We start from the raw sequence: 15,968 nt of genomic DNA, 5'->3' as shown, positions 1-15,968 counted from the left end.
TAAGATGCTGAGAAAACCTTTCAGTGGACCTAAAATCTTCTTTCTAACTCAATAGTGTTCTTAGTTTCTCTCTTTGAAAACTACAAGAGCTCTGCAGTGGCGCTGGAACAATTTTCAGAGTGGGGTGTGATCCAGCGGCCTATAGGAAATATGCCATAAGCAATGCTACCCAACTCTATAATCTACCACATAAAATACTACTCTAACTCATGGACCCATTAACCAAATATGACATATTTGACCTACTGAATCAGGTGATCAAATTAAACCTAAATACACCTTATTTACAAATTATATACAAATTATATACAACCGCGGTAAATGTTGACGTCATTTGAACAAAACCTAACTATTTAAATGACCACCATGGCGATGGCATCTAGCTAATAGTAACCTACGCTTCTGAATAACCAAGACCAGCTTGTTTCAAAAGTAAGATTTTTATTAACTAATTTTTAGATAATTCAAAATATAGTTTTATAAATGCAATTTTATTAGAATTATAGCAATCATGTTTAAAAAGTGTCATAAGAAAATACAGTCTTTAGCAAGAAATTATAAGTTTAGCATTTCTAAAATCCTAAGTCCCTAGCTAAGCTAAATAGATGAAAAGGTAAAGTTCTTTGAGGATTCTTACGTGCTCCACGCAAAGTCCAGCAGCACGACACCCTCATCGGAAAGTCAGAAAGCAGCAGCCAGCCCATCCCCAGGGCATGGACTTTTTATACCTTTCTATGCTAGCTAATCTAAGTAAAGGAAAATTTTCTGCAAAAGTCGATGTCTCATTGGTCCAAGAGTGACAAGTGACATGTCACCTACATTTCAAAACTTCCATTCGGTCATATTCTTTGGGACCATTGTCTTTCTTGTACGTGTTCCAAAGCTTCCTTGATTTGCAACATTTTTGAGCAAAAGTTTCTCACTGACTCCATTACACTTCCTCGGACGCTAAGTTATCAAATGTTCTTTCTACCGGTTTCTGACCTTGGCCACGTCCGACAGAATAATGACAACACACCATCTTTGTTGAGTGAATGCAATTTTGACGGAAACTTTCTTTCACAGAGACATCTCGTGCTCCTTGCAGAATTAAATTCATCGTTTAGCAAACTCGAGCAAACTAGGCCCAAAAGCAGGCAACTTATTTTTCTAGTATAAAACAAACACAAGAAAAGTATTAATGTAAGAAATATTATTTATTCTGTTTCCACCCTTCGTTTACTAATTGATTAACCCTCCCAATTAGTCTAATGTTACCTAGCACCAAGCAACAAATAAGCAGCATTTTATATCTACCAGTCTTCATGAATCCATAAAACCTTATGTGCACCTAGAATAGTAGAAATGACATCACATAGACAAGGAAAGCAAAATAAGCACATGCTTCTTTTAAATCTGCTGCAGTTAGTAATGACAGAAACGAAAACGACAAATTAATTTATTATTTTTGCACGAACAAAAGATGCAACACTTATGCACGTTTATGAGCACACATGTTAATGTCCCCATGTGTAAAGTTTAATCTAGGTTGTGTTAGCATAACACATCACAAATTATTAATATTATTATTTATGTTATGGAAATGTGACTTCACGAGTTTAAACAGATTTCTGTTTTCTATCTCGCTCCATCAACTCCCTCATCTGGTGATTAACAAATCACCACACCACCACCCAAACTTTGGAAATTTAGACTTTCTGGAAAATGATTCAAATTAATCTGTGTCAGTATTTCTAAAAATCTGTTTCTGCAAAATCCTTGCAATTGTCATAACGTGCTCTGTGTAATTCCTCTAACTCAATCTTCCTCTCTTCTTCTTTTTTGAGTTTAAAAATTCTTCTCTTTTCCTTCATTTGTTTCTTTCTCTTATACAACAAACAACCAATTTTTGTCAAAATGAAAATGAATATTATCACAATCAAAGGTGCCAAAATCTTGCCAAGAACTGAACTTCCAATGCCATGAAACCAATTTTTGATTGATTGGAATCTTTTTGAAAGTCTTTCTGTAAAATCTTCTTCTTCTAACGGAATTATCTCTGAATGCATCTCTGTGATGTTCTTAATGTACATCTCAAGGTTCTTACTTTCATCAGGGATATATGTGCAACAATGTTGCACATGTAAAATGCCACAGACTCCTCCCTCTTTTGCCAGGAGTATGTCTAAAGCAAGGCGATCTTGAATCACCATGGATCTGATTGCAATGACCTCGACGTTCACTAATTGGAAACCATCATCTGTATCTGTTGACAACCTGTCAACAATTGTGGACAATTTTCTGATTCTCCCTGCGTTCAGGGTTATACCTACAATAGGTATCACTGCTTGAAAAATATCTCCCAAAACTTCTGTAAAAGTTTCTCTTTTAGCCCTATTTACATAATTGTGAATTTTGAACAATCCTTCCGAATCTCTGTCAACATGGAACATTTTAGGAAAAACAATCCCAACATAACAAGTTCCATACCAATGATCAGGAAGGTTGTAGTAAGCCTTGTCACCACAAACAAAATAAATCCCAGGAAAAATTGGATCTTTTCCACCTTTGAATCCCCAACCCCCCATGATCTGATATGTATCTTCACAATTACTTGCACCCACAAAGTACTTATTAAAAAGTGTATTGTCTCTCCTAATGCAAAGCTTACCACTAATTGGTTTGTCTATGTGAATTGCAACATTATCAAGCATTTTGCCATTAAGCTTCTCATCCTCTTTCTGCCAGAACCTGGATTTAGTCTGCTTGACTATCTCATTTCTCTTGTAAATTGCTCTCCTTTCTTCAACCAGGTTCAAAAACTTCTTTCCTTCAGCACTTAGTTTACAGGTTAAATTGTTCTTGTAAGCATACTCATAAGTGAGTTCATTAGTAACAAGGAAAAATTCCCTCATCTGTTTGGCTCTCTTATGCTTATTCAAAGCACCCTCAATTTTTAAATTGGCAAAAATCTCGTCAAAATCTGAATAATAGTATTCTAAGCGTCCAGTCTGATAGAACAAGCTAGCTAACACACTGCATGTCACACCATATGTAAGAGGAAGCATATTGTATGTCACTCCCTCAGAAACAGAAGCAGGTAATTTAACGCAGACATAACAATCTTTTGCATCCATTACCTTAACATATTCACTCAAAAGCCTTGTGAATGTATTGCTTGAAAAATCACTGATAGATTTGTCCTGATGAATGTTAGGTTGATGATCAATAACTTTGCCAGTTGCACTATGTTTGTTTTGACTAACTGAAGCTTTGCTTGGCTTTGTGAAAATCTTTGTTAATCTCAAATGGAATGATAACAGCTAAAACTAACCAGAGCAGAATTAAAATGAGCAGACACACCAGAGTCATCTTACATCATCTCTTAAAAATAGAACATCTTGAAGTACTCTGTTCCATCTTTGGTTAGTTTTGCCTTAAAAAGAAAAAATTAAAACTATTTTAAAAATTTAATAAAAGATTAATTATTTACACCCCCCTTTTGAAATATATATATATATTTTTTTAAACCCTAACAGTATTTCTTCGACCTTATGTCACAAGTAAGTTTTCTTCAACTAAACAACTTTTCTTCGACCTTGTGTCACCTAACAAGATTTCTTCAGCCTTTTGCCAAAAACTAAAAACCCAAAAATCCAATTAAAAATTCTGTACTTCAATCATTGTCACTAATTTCTTCAATTTCTTCTTCTTCTTGACTACTATCGTAAATGTCAATGACAGGTGGAATTACTAGATAAGTCCACTCAGGTGATTTTTATTTCTGATTTGGCCTTATAATCCTTTTTCCTTTTCTTGTTACTACTTCGATTTTTCTTCCAACTCCAACTTCCTTTTCAGAATCCTTTTGACTACTAATTTCTTCCACCTGCTCCTTCGCTTTTTGATCAACCTGACTCTCAATCTTCCACCAGGCCAGAAATCTGTCTTCCTCACAAATTTTCTCTTTGATTCTGAAGCTCTTGTCTCAGACTTCCAAGATCTTTTCTTTGGACTTCTACTTTCACCATCCACGTCACTTTCTTCAGTATCACAGTCTGAAACTTCAATTATCGACTCAGGAACTTCTCTATTCGGCAGTTTCACTCCTTCAGGAACTATACTTTGTCTTCCATCACTGGTACTCGGTAATTCGTCTTCCTCCTCCTCTTCAATTACCTCCAACTTCCCAGATTCTGGATTTCTGTTCCTTACTTCAAAGCTTACCTTCTGCTTTTTGATACTCTCCTGGTCAGAAATTTCTTTTGGTTCATCCTCTCTGTCTTCAATGGAATTCACTCCATCAATTTTCTTGACTGAATCCTCAGTCGTTTTTCCTTCAGATAGATTCTCTTCTTCCAAAACAATAAGGGAAGTGCAGAGGAGTTGATAGAATCACCCTCCAAAACGATGTACATAAACAAAGAGATTCTATCAATGTGTGGACATGTATTTTATTTGTTGGTTTTACAGTGATGAAAATATAGTGAAAGTACTCTCTCTTAGGGTGATAAAGATGAGAGCGCTATGTGCTTTTTAAAATACCCCTCACACACTAAAAAAATCCAATAGTGTCATGCTTCATCATTGGGGTCTTCCCGTCCCTCTACGGGGCGGGGCGTGCTACGACCTGACCGACTACGCGGGAGCACTGAAGTGGTGACAGGACTATGTGATGGTGCAAGGTGTCAGTGAAAGTGTAGGGACCTAACAAAGTGTGTGAGTACAAAAATTAAAAATCCTCTGGCTAGTAGAAAAAAACAATTTATTAGCTTCTCTAGCTGGGGACGTTAAGAAGGGGGTTTTGGGGTTGAGCCGATCGCTACAACCTGGTCTACATGTTTCGTAGGCAGTCCCCTACTGCCTACTCATCAGGACCTTCTACTGGTCCCTACGAAAATAAGCTCAGTTGCTAAGTATTGTCAGCCTGTCTTCCTAAAAACTAACAGTAAAATTCCACTGTTAGTTTATGCTTCAGGGCATGAGCTGGCCCCCTGGGAAGCAAAAATTATCAAAAATAGTGACCCAAATGTGGTCTTGTTGTGGCAAGTGCGTGGTGCCCCATGAGCTGACAATCGGTAGGAATTCACCGCGGCGCTTTTGTCCGCATAGTCCCTAAGTCTTACTTCTACCAGTGTTGCCGCTCTGCTGAATTCAGGGCACATTTGGGTCACTATTTTTGATAATTTTTGCTTATTAGCTTATTATTTATTATTTTAGCTTATTTTCGTAGGGACCAGTAGAAGGTCCTGATGAGTAGGCAGTAGGGGACTGCCTACGAAACATGTAGACCAGGTTGTAGCGATCGGCTCAACCCCAAAACCCCCTTCTTAACGTCCCCAGCTAGAGAAGCTAATAAATTGTTTTTTTCTACTAGCCAGAGGATTTTTTATTTTTGTACTCACACACTTTGTTAGGTCCCTACACTTTCACTGACACCTTGCACCATCACATAGTCCTGTCACCACTTCAGTGCTCCCGCGTAGTCGGTCAGGTCGTAGCACGCCCCGCCCCGTAGAGGGACGGGAAGACCCCAATGATGAAGCATGACACTATTGGATTTTTTTAGTGTGTGAGGGGTATTTTAAAAAGCATATAGCGCTCTCATCCTTATCACCCTAAGAGAGAGTACTTTCACTATATTTTCATCACTGTAAAACCAACAAATAAAATACATGTCCACACATTGATAGAATCTCTTTGTTTATGTAGATTCTCTTCTTCTCCAGAATCTATTTCAATTATCTCAGAGCTTTTTCTTGTCAATTCTTCATTCACAGGCACAGGTTCCAGATGTCGACCTCCTTGTCGATCTTCAGTCTCTGGATTTCTGGATTTGATTCACCTTCTACTTCTGAATCAGAATCTTCTGTAGTATCACTTTCTACATCAGAACTCTCAGGAGTAGGCACTGGAATGGTATGACTAGGATGAATCCACCTTTTCAATCCTCTGCATTTTACTGCATTTGTAGTAACCAGAATTATTTGTCTAGGCTTCTGCCACCTAGGAGCCAAACAATTTCTTCTTCGATGTACTTTTGTTCTGACCCAATCACCAGGTCTCAAATCATGTGTCAGAACTTTCTCATTTGATTGTGCTTCAGTTCCCACCTGATTAGACACAGAAGTCACTATATCAGATAACCTTTTACAGTAATCCAAAATAGCACTGTCATTTATGCTCAACAGTTTGCCTACAGGTACAAAAGCCTGCCTCTTGACTCTTCCCATCAATATTTCATGAGGACTCAAACCTGTCTTTTTATCAGGTGTACTTCTCAATGACATTAAAACAAGTGGAAGAGCATCGGTCCACTTTACACCTGTTTCCAGACACATTTTTCCAATCCTGTTTTTAATTGTCCCATGAATTTGCTCAACCACCCCAGATGCCTCTGGTCTGTATGCACAGTGTATTTTCTGCTCAATGCTTAATGCCTCACATATCAGCTTCATCAATTTGTTATCAAAATGGCTTCCTCCATCACTCTCAATAGTGACTGGAAAACAGTACCTTGGGATGATTTCTCTGAGTAGCAATTTTGCCACTGTAATTGAATCACAATGTCGTGTAGGAAATGCTTCCACCCATCTTGAAAACAAACAAACAATCACAAGAACATATTTCAAACAATTGTGTAGGGGCATTTCAATGAAATCCATCTGTAACCTGGTAAAGGGACCACCCTCTCGACCAATTACTCCTGTACCTACAACTGATTTTCTGTTTGGGTTCATTTGTTGGCATGACAAACACCTTTGACGAAAAGACTCTGCAATCGTTCTAAATTTTGTATTGAACCAAGTTTCTCGAAAAAGTCTGATCATGGAATCTCTTCCAAGGTGAGCTGGGCCATGATACAATCTGGCCATATCAGCAATCAAACAATTTGGTAAGACTACTCTGCCATCTTTATAGACCCACACTCCATCCTCATCACGTGGTCTACAATCTGCTCGTAACCATAGATCTTTTTCCTCATCATCTGCTTCATTTTGTAAATCTCTGATCTCCTGCCATGTTTCTACAACTGTTGTTAGCATCAATGAATTTGAATCAGTTTCTTTACTCTTTTCCCGATTGTATGCACAACATTTTCTTGCGCAGTACTTTGCTGTCTCATCTGCATAGGCATTGCCTTTTGAGATATAATCCACTCCTTTTGTGTGTCCAGCACATTTTACAATTGCGATCTCTTTCGGCAACTGTATGGCTTCAATTAATCTTTTGATGAAAACTGCATTTTTAATTGGTGACCCTGCTGAGGTCAAATAGCCTCTCTGAAACCAGAGCTGTCCATAATCATGCACAACCCCGTACCCATACTGACTATCAGTAATGATGGTAACTCTTATGTCTTTTGATATTTCACAAGCACGAATCAAAGCAATCAATTCAGCCACCTGTGCTGAACGAATTCCTTCAAGACATGATGCTTCTTTGACATCTGCAACTGTACAAACTGAGTATGATGCTTTCAAAACACCTCCTTCTGTCCTCAGACAGGAGCCATCCACAAAGTAGACAACATCTGATTCAGGCAAAGGTACATCTTTAATGTCCTGCCTTGGTTTGGTGCAAAACTCCATGACATCCAAACACTCATGTTCCACTTCATTTTCATCAACAATTTCAGAATCAGGCAGTAATGTAGAAGGATTCAAATTCAAACATCTTGAAATGGAAACATTATCTGCTCCTAGTATGATTTTCTCATACTTAGTCAATCTGCTGCTTGTTAAATGTTGAGTTTTACCTCTTGTCAGTAGTATTTCAACTGAATGAGGCACAAAAACTTTCACAGGAAATCCCATTATAATTCCTTCGCTCTGCTCAAGACTGACACTTGCAGCTGCAACTGCTTTCAAACAACCTGGTAATGCTTTTGCAATGGGATCAAGAACTGCAGAGAAGTATGCAATGGGTTTCTTTAGATTCCCATGTCTCTGAATTAACACAGACAATGCACATCCTTCTCTCTCACTGCAATACAGTTCAAAATCTTTCTCATAATTCGGCATGCCCAAAGCAGGAGCTTGACATAAGCTCTTTTTCAGGTTCTCAAAAGATTCCATCTCAGCCTCATTGAGAATAATTGGATCTTTCACATCAGACCTTGTCAGTCTCTGTAGTGGTTTCGCAATTACCGAAAATCCACTTATCCATTGTCGACAGTAGCCAACCATTCCCAAAAACATTCTAACCTGTCTCTGTGTTCTTGGTGGTTGCATTGCTTGAATCATTTTTATTCTCTCAACTGTCACTTGTCTTTTTCCCTTTGCAATTCTGTGACCAAGATATTTCACTTCTTGTTTGCAAAACTGTAATTTTGCTGGAGACACTTTATGTCCCTCATCTGCAAGATGATTCAAAAGTATTATTGTGTCTGTCACACAATTTTCTCTCGTTTTAGCAGCTATCAACAAGTCGTCGATATACTGCACCAACGTAGATCTGCCAGGTAAATCTAAATTCTCCAAAGATCTCTTTAACAACTCATTAAAGATTGAAGGACTTTCTGTATACCCTTGAGGGATTCTGCACCATGCGAGGGTCCTACTCTGGAATCTGAAAGCGAAAATTTCCTGACTCTCTGGATGTAGAGGAACAGTAAAGAATGCATTGCAAAGATCAATGACAGTGTACCATTCAGCATCATGTGGAATCTGATACAAGATCACTGCTGGATTTGGAACCACAGGGCAACATGGAACAACAATCTGATTAACCTTTCTCAAATCTTGTACAATCCTGTACGTTCCATTCGACTTTTTAATTCCCATGATCGGTGAATTACAAGGGCTACTCTCAATTTCTTTTAAAACACCTTGTTTAATGAATTTTTCAATTACAGGTATGACTCCCTCAATTGTCTCTGCTTTCATTTTGTATTGAGGAATATTAGGAAATTCTATTCCCTGCTTCAGTGTGATTTTGACTGGATCGACATGTTTCATCAGACCCATCTCATTCCCAGTTAAATCCCAAATTTCAGATTTCACTGTTTCCTTGAGCTCTTCTGGCAGATTTTCTTTTTCAAACGTAGGAAACAACAATTTTGTTTCCTCTGTTTCCATTAACATCATGGTCATCCTGTACAAGCCATCTTCCTCCATTGTTTGTAATTCAACTCCTTCAGGAGAACAATATATTCTGCAATTCATCTTGCACAATATATCTCTGCCCAATAGATTCACCGGACTACTGTTACAAACCACGAATCTGTGTTTGTCTTTGAAATTTCCAATTTCAACTGGTACTGGATCAGTCAAATCAGTTCTAATTTGTTGATTGCTTACTCCAACAACTTGGATGGTATCCCCAGAGAGAGGTAGGTTTTCAATTTCCACTGATCTAACAGTAGAACGGGTAGCACCAGTGTCCACTAGAAAAGTGATGTCTACATCATTAACTTTCCCATTTACAAATGGACCAGACTGGTCAACCTCAAGAGTGGCTCCAACAACACACTCTTCCTCCTCTCTCGGGCACCGTCAGTAATAATCATCAGAATCACTCTCTTGCCCTTCTGTTAACAAAAACTGTTGTGCTGCATTTTGCACCCTCTGCCTTTGCGGTTTTATTACCTGATCATCTCCTTGAAATCCCACACCTGAATTATATCTCTGAGTTCTTCCACAATTTGGAAACGGTGGCTGTGGCACTTGATTCTGACGGTTATTCACCTGATTCACCTGTTGCTGATTTACCTGTTGTTGCAACTGTCGCTGAAGGTTTAATTCGTTTAAATTCTGTTGCAACTGTAGCTGTTGCTGCAGGTCAACATCATTCTGCATCTGTGGATTTAACAATGGACTTTTTAAATTTCTAGGTGGTTTCTTACATTCGTCTCTCCAGTGTCCAAGCTCGCCACAATTAAAACAAGGTAATTTTTGTTTCATCTCTTCAATCCTTGGGTTAATTTTTCTCACAAGATTATTACCTTTAAACTTTCCTTGCCCTTGATTCGAATTTGTAGTTTGAACAAAATTTGTGTTTTTATTACCCAGACTAGCAATCTGATGCTCAGCCACTTTTACCTGAGCCCACATGGCTTTCTCCTTTAGTTTCTTTTGTTTCACTTCTAACTCATCACTGCAGTACTTCGCCTTTCTCAAAATGTCATCAACAGAAAGTACTTGCCATCCGACAATACTGTTTCTGATCATGTCTGCAATTTCTGGTTTTAGACCATAAACAAATCTGTAGACGAAATGACTCATATCTTTCTCGTCTAGTTTTTCATAGCCACTGTATTGTTTAAAAATCAACAGTAACCTTACGTAAAATGAATGAACTGATTCTTTTGTTTCCTGGTTTGTTCTTTCTATTTTAACCCAATCAACCTCTTTTGGTAGAATTTTGTTTTTCAACCAGTAAATCACTTTTTCATAAAACTCCATAACAAGAGGATTTGGGGCTCCTGTTTCCTTATTCCGATCAGGTTCTATTTTCGGCCAACTTATGGCTATTTTGCATTCTGTCCAAAGATCTGATGGGACAACAATGTCAAAAAATCCATCCAGATCAATCCACAGAACCTTTGAGACTTTGATGAACCTGTCCACCTGCCTATACCACTCGACTGGCTTCTCCCTCAGTCTTGGAAAATCATTTGTGAACAGCAGTATGTCCTGTCTTGACCATGGGACATGAACATATCCTCCACCTGCAATCTCTCTCATTGGAAATTGTTTTGACAATTTTTCCAATTTCTCATCTTCCTTCTTTTTCGTCCATTTCACTCTCCACTTGCTCAGTTCTCCCAGTTTTTTAATGTAAACAATCAAATCTTTTATGTGAATTATTCTTCCCATTGAGTTCAAACTCTCAATGTCACTTTCTGAAAAGTCTAATCTGTAATGTTTTGCAAAATTATTTTGCCTGCTCAAATCAATTTCAAGTTCAGCTGCCAGTTCATCCAACTGATCATATTTGTTTTTTGTTTTCCACTGAATACTCTTGCAAATGAACAGTAGTTCATCATCTCGATAATAATTTAAACTGTCAGGACCAATCGTACCAATTATTAATTCCTCAATATTTGCTTTTAATTTTGCAACATCAAGTTTAGGTTTTGTTACCCTGACTTCAGGACTCTCAGCATCAGATTCTGCACCCATCGGTGTTTTTGGAGATAAATCCTCATTAAAAGTCAAATCTGGCATTCTCGATCTTGAAGAGTTTATTTCAGATATATCTGAGTAAAATTTTTCAGCAACCTTCTGAATTTCTGCATTTAAAGGAACAGTCAACCCTGTCTTATTAACTTCTCTTTGCTCAAAGACAGGCTGAACAGGACCAATAGTTACTGGAACTGTCACAGCTTCCATGCTTTTTGTTATTTGTCGAATTAATTCTTCCTTTGATCGTAAATACTCAGAAGAATCTCCAGCCTCTACATTTCTGACTTCTCTCACATAATTTTTTGGAGCTTCCCTTGCTCTTGGAATTAATGAAAAATGTCTATCTTCATTACGGACATTTGCATTTGTCTCAGTTTCTGGTCTTCTTGGAGTTTCAACAATTTCACAATTATTTGGGTATAATTTAGGAGCTTCATTAACTGGAGGTGCACTCGGTGTAGTTTCTGTAGAAACCATCGGAGTAGACCAAGATCTAGGAGGTCTCAAAGGCTGATTCCTTTTATCTGAAGTGTAGATTTCTTCTAAAACTGCATCTTCGGATTCGCTTTCGACAGGGGCATTATTTTTCTTTTCAGTTCTTTTTCCCTCAGGAGAACCTAAAACCATTTCCCTAATTAGATAAAGTCCCTCACTCATGCTTCCCTGTCTCCACATTCGCATTCTGTCTTCATGTGTTTCTCTTCTATAACTCGGAGGTTTAGGAGGTCTTTTAATTCCACTTGCTTCTCTTTGTAATTGGTACATCTCATCCTCCCATTCAACTAAAGCCTCAAATTGAGTTGGTCTCGGCTTTGGATTAAGAGCATTCATTTTCTCTCGCAAATTTCTTAAAACCTTTACATTAAATGAACCATCATCAGGCCAGGTCAAAACACCATCATCCTTTGTATAGTGTTTCCAAATATCAAACCACAAAACAGTATGATAACCATATTCACCTTCCATATACGCTGCAGGTGTTTTGTACTTATGAAGTAATTTACCACCTCGCGTTTCAATTTTCTTGTCAGGCGACATAAAATTTTTACGTTTTTGAAACAACGTTGGCCTTTTCTCAACGTGTTTAAAATGATAACTCATTTTTAAGAGTTAAATTCAATTAACAAATTTGTTCGTAAAATATTTCCGGGATGTTCCGCAAAACAACCAATCCGTGCGCGAAACACACCAACAAGCCAATGAGAGTTGAGCTACGTCACTTTTTTACTCAACCAATAAAAATGACGATTTTCTGAAGAACCAATCTGCTTACAGTTCGTCAGAGACTCAAGAACCAATCAGAGCACAGCTTGTGACGTATGTCACCCAATCCCAGCGCGGCTCTGTGACGTACACAGCAGCTGCGGTTTCTCGCTTCTCACTCTTAGCGCTTACCCCTCCTTCACAAAATCTTTTCACAGCGCCATTTTGAAAACCCTTTTCCGGTGAAAATTAATCTTTAACAATGACAATAAAGACTCATCTGTCTGTTTCTCTAAATAGGATAGTTTGCATACATTCAAGTATTCACAACTCGGAATAGTCGGCCCTATTCTCATAGAATAATTTTCATTTGCCAGTAGAGTAATCTTTTTACTCTGCCCTTCAAACAAGTAATTATGAACTCATTTCCCTCCGAACGCACAACCAAGTGACTGTCCGAAAGTTCCACTCGAACATAGATTACAGAACAAACTCGCACTTTCACACGGAAAAATCCCTAACTTCAAACACACATGAAATCCGTACAGGACTCTCACCTGTTTATAGAAATCATGCACCGTTAGCAAAATAACGACGTTATCCGTACAGGACTCTCACCTGTTTATAGATATAAAACATGTACCCCTACAGGACTCTCACCTGTTTATAGATAATCATGTACCGACGTTACCCTACCCTTCACTCAAGCTCGAATATAACTAATACTCTTATCACAGTGAGTTTTACAACAGGCGCTTTGTCCCTATTCTCATGCTGCTCTAATTTCTTAGATAATCCTCACTATACAAGATTCACACCTAGCCCTAAAACTGTGTTGCACGACCACAACACTGTGTTGCACGACCACAACACGTGATACACGGCGATATCACTTGTGATACACGGCGATATCACAAACAGATCAGATGTCTTGCGTGACTACCTTCTCATCACACAATCTGTACCGGTACAACTCACATATAGCACGAAAAACGAACTCAACATGTGTTAAACATCGATCCTATTTCTATACCATAACATACCAATAACACCTTGGTTACCCCTAGCAACACCTTGGTTACCCTTAGCAACCATCAATTTCTGCTACCAGAAGAATTGATCCAGCGGCCTATAGGAAATATGCCATAAGCAATGCTACCCAACTCTATAATCTACCACATAAAATACTACTCTAACTCATGGACCCATTAACCAAATATGACATATTTGACCTACTGAATCAGGTGATCAAATTAAACCTAAATACACCTTATTTACAAATTATATACAAATTATATACAACCGCGGTAAATGTTGACGTCATTTGAACAAAACCTAACTATTTAAATGACCACCATGGCGATGGCATCTAGCTAATAGTAACCTACGCTTCTGAATAACCAAGACCAGCTTGTTTCAAAAGTAAGATTTTTATTAACTAATTTTTAGATAATTCAAAATATAGTTTTATAAATGCAATTTTATTAGAATTATAGCAATCATGTTTAAAAAGTGTCATAAGAAAATACAGTCTTTAGCAAGAAATTATAAGTTTAGCATTTCTAAAATCCTAAGTCCCTAGCTAAGCTAAATAGATGAAAAGGTAAAGTTCTTTGAGGATTCTTACGTGCTCCACGCAAAGTCCAGCAGCACGACACCCTCATCGGAAAGTCAGAAAGCAGCAGCCAGCCCATCCCCAGGGCATGGACTTTTTATACCTTTCTATGCTAGCTAATCTAAGTAAAGGAAAATTTTCTGCAAAAGTCGATGTCTCATTGGTCCAAGAGTGACAAGTGACATGTCACCTACATTTCAAAACTTCCATTCGGTCATATTCTTTGGGACCATTGTCTTTCTTGTACGTGTTCCAAAGCTTCCTTGATTTGCAACATTTTTGAGCAAAAGTTTCTCACTGACTCCATTACACTTCCTCGGACGCTAAGTTATCAAATGTTCTTTCTACCGGTTTCTGACCTTGGCCACGTCCGACAGAATAATGACAACACACCATCTTTGTTGAGTGAATGCAATTTTGACTGAAACTTTCTTTCACAGAGACATCTCGTGCTCCTTGCAGAATTAAATTCATCGTTTAGCAAACTCGAGCAAACTAGGCCCAAAAGCAGGCAACTTATTTTTCTAGTATAAAACAAACACAAGAAAAGTATTAATGTAAGAAATATTATTTATTCTGTTTCCACCCTTCGTTTACTAATTGATTAACCCTCCCAATTAGTCTAATGTTACCTAGCACCAAGCAACAAATAAGCAGCATTTTATATCTACCAGTCTTCATGAATCCATAAAACCTTATGTGCACCTAGAATAGTAGAAATGACATCACATAGACAAGGAAAGCAAAATAAGCACATGCTTCTTTTAAATCTGCTGCAGTTAGTAATGACAGAAACGAAAACGACAAATTAATTTATTATTTTTGCACGAACAAAAGATGCAACACTTATGCACGTTTATGAGCACACATGTTAATGTCCCCATGTGTAAAGTTTAATCTAGGTTGTGTTAGCATAACACATCACAAATCATTAATATTATTATTTATGTTATGGAAATGTGACTTCACGAGTTTAAACAGATTTCTGTTTTCTATCTCGCTCCATCATGTGCTGCCATCGATGGCACATCAGTGAAGTCATAGGCATTAGGAAAAATCAAGCTTCACACAAAGAATAAGTATAGCAAACAGGCCACACCCATTCTGCAGGAGATTGGCCTGAGTGTGGTATGTAGCTGGTGGTGCATTTTGGAGAACATGTCGCAAAAATATTAGTGGTATGCTAATGCACTGTCATTTACAGACAGCACATTTGCTATAGAAAGGACCTGTACTGGCATGGAGTGTTACTGATAAAACCACAATTCCTCCAATTACCTGTTCCTGCTTTCGGTGCTCTGTGGTGGGGACACCATAACATCCACGTTCCTTCGCGGCTGGAGCCGCCAGTTGGCCAATCACTTGCAGCTAATTGGCGTGCCCGGAGCCGCTTTAAAACCCAAGGCGGGCTCCCACAGCGCGGGGCGTGCACAGGCTTGCCCGGGCAAAGCCTGGGCCAAGGGTGGGCCCATCCTTGCCAGTCATCACCCGGCTGGGCTGGGCTGGCCCACCCCCCTAACATCATATGTACGGAGCCCCGGGTCTTCTTCCATTAAGGTACTGTTGTCATACTACCCTTGTAACCTCTATTGACACTGGAACTTAATATTGGACTATTAATCTGTTCTTGAACGGTCTTTGGCCACTGCTGTTTCAGGTGGTCGGCATTGTCTGTAACACTCCTGCTGAGGTTGACTGCTTAAATAGTGAAATGAGGAAAAGAAAAGAGACTGGGACGGGAGGTACCATTAGGAAAAAACGTCTCCAATCGCTGGCAAAGGGAACTGGGTGCGATTGAGGGACAGAGGAAGATGTTCTTGGTCGCATAGAGAATATTGTCGCAGACTGTGAAGACTTGCTACTCACACCTGTACCTATTGCCTCCCTCCCACCAAGGAAACCACACGCACCAAAACCCCATGTCCCGTTAGCTCTACCGGATCCACTTTTGCTGGATATGGGAAGATCCCTGACCTATTTAAGAAAGCAGTATGGAAAAAGACAACAACCCCAGTTGCGGATATGTGTAATAGTAATGCGCC

General features: G+C 38.6%; 1 protein-coding gene across 3 annotated transcripts in view; it reads left to right on the top strand.

The window, feature by feature from the left end:
• The window catches only part of LOC144755773 (long-chain fatty acid transport protein 2-like), a 599,753-nt gene that overhangs the window by 71,601 nt on the left and 512,184 nt on the right, over window positions 1-15,968 (top strand). The window lies entirely within an intron of this gene.

Source organism: Lissotriton helveticus, chromosome 5_1 (genome assembly GCF_964261635.1).
Source record: "Lissotriton helveticus chromosome 5_1, aLisHel1.1, whole genome shotgun sequence".
NCBI lineage: Eukaryota > Metazoa > Chordata > Amphibia > Caudata > Salamandridae > Lissotriton > Lissotriton helveticus.
Note: the sequence above shows the minus strand (reverse complement) of the source record. Positions and strands in the feature narration are given on the sequence as shown.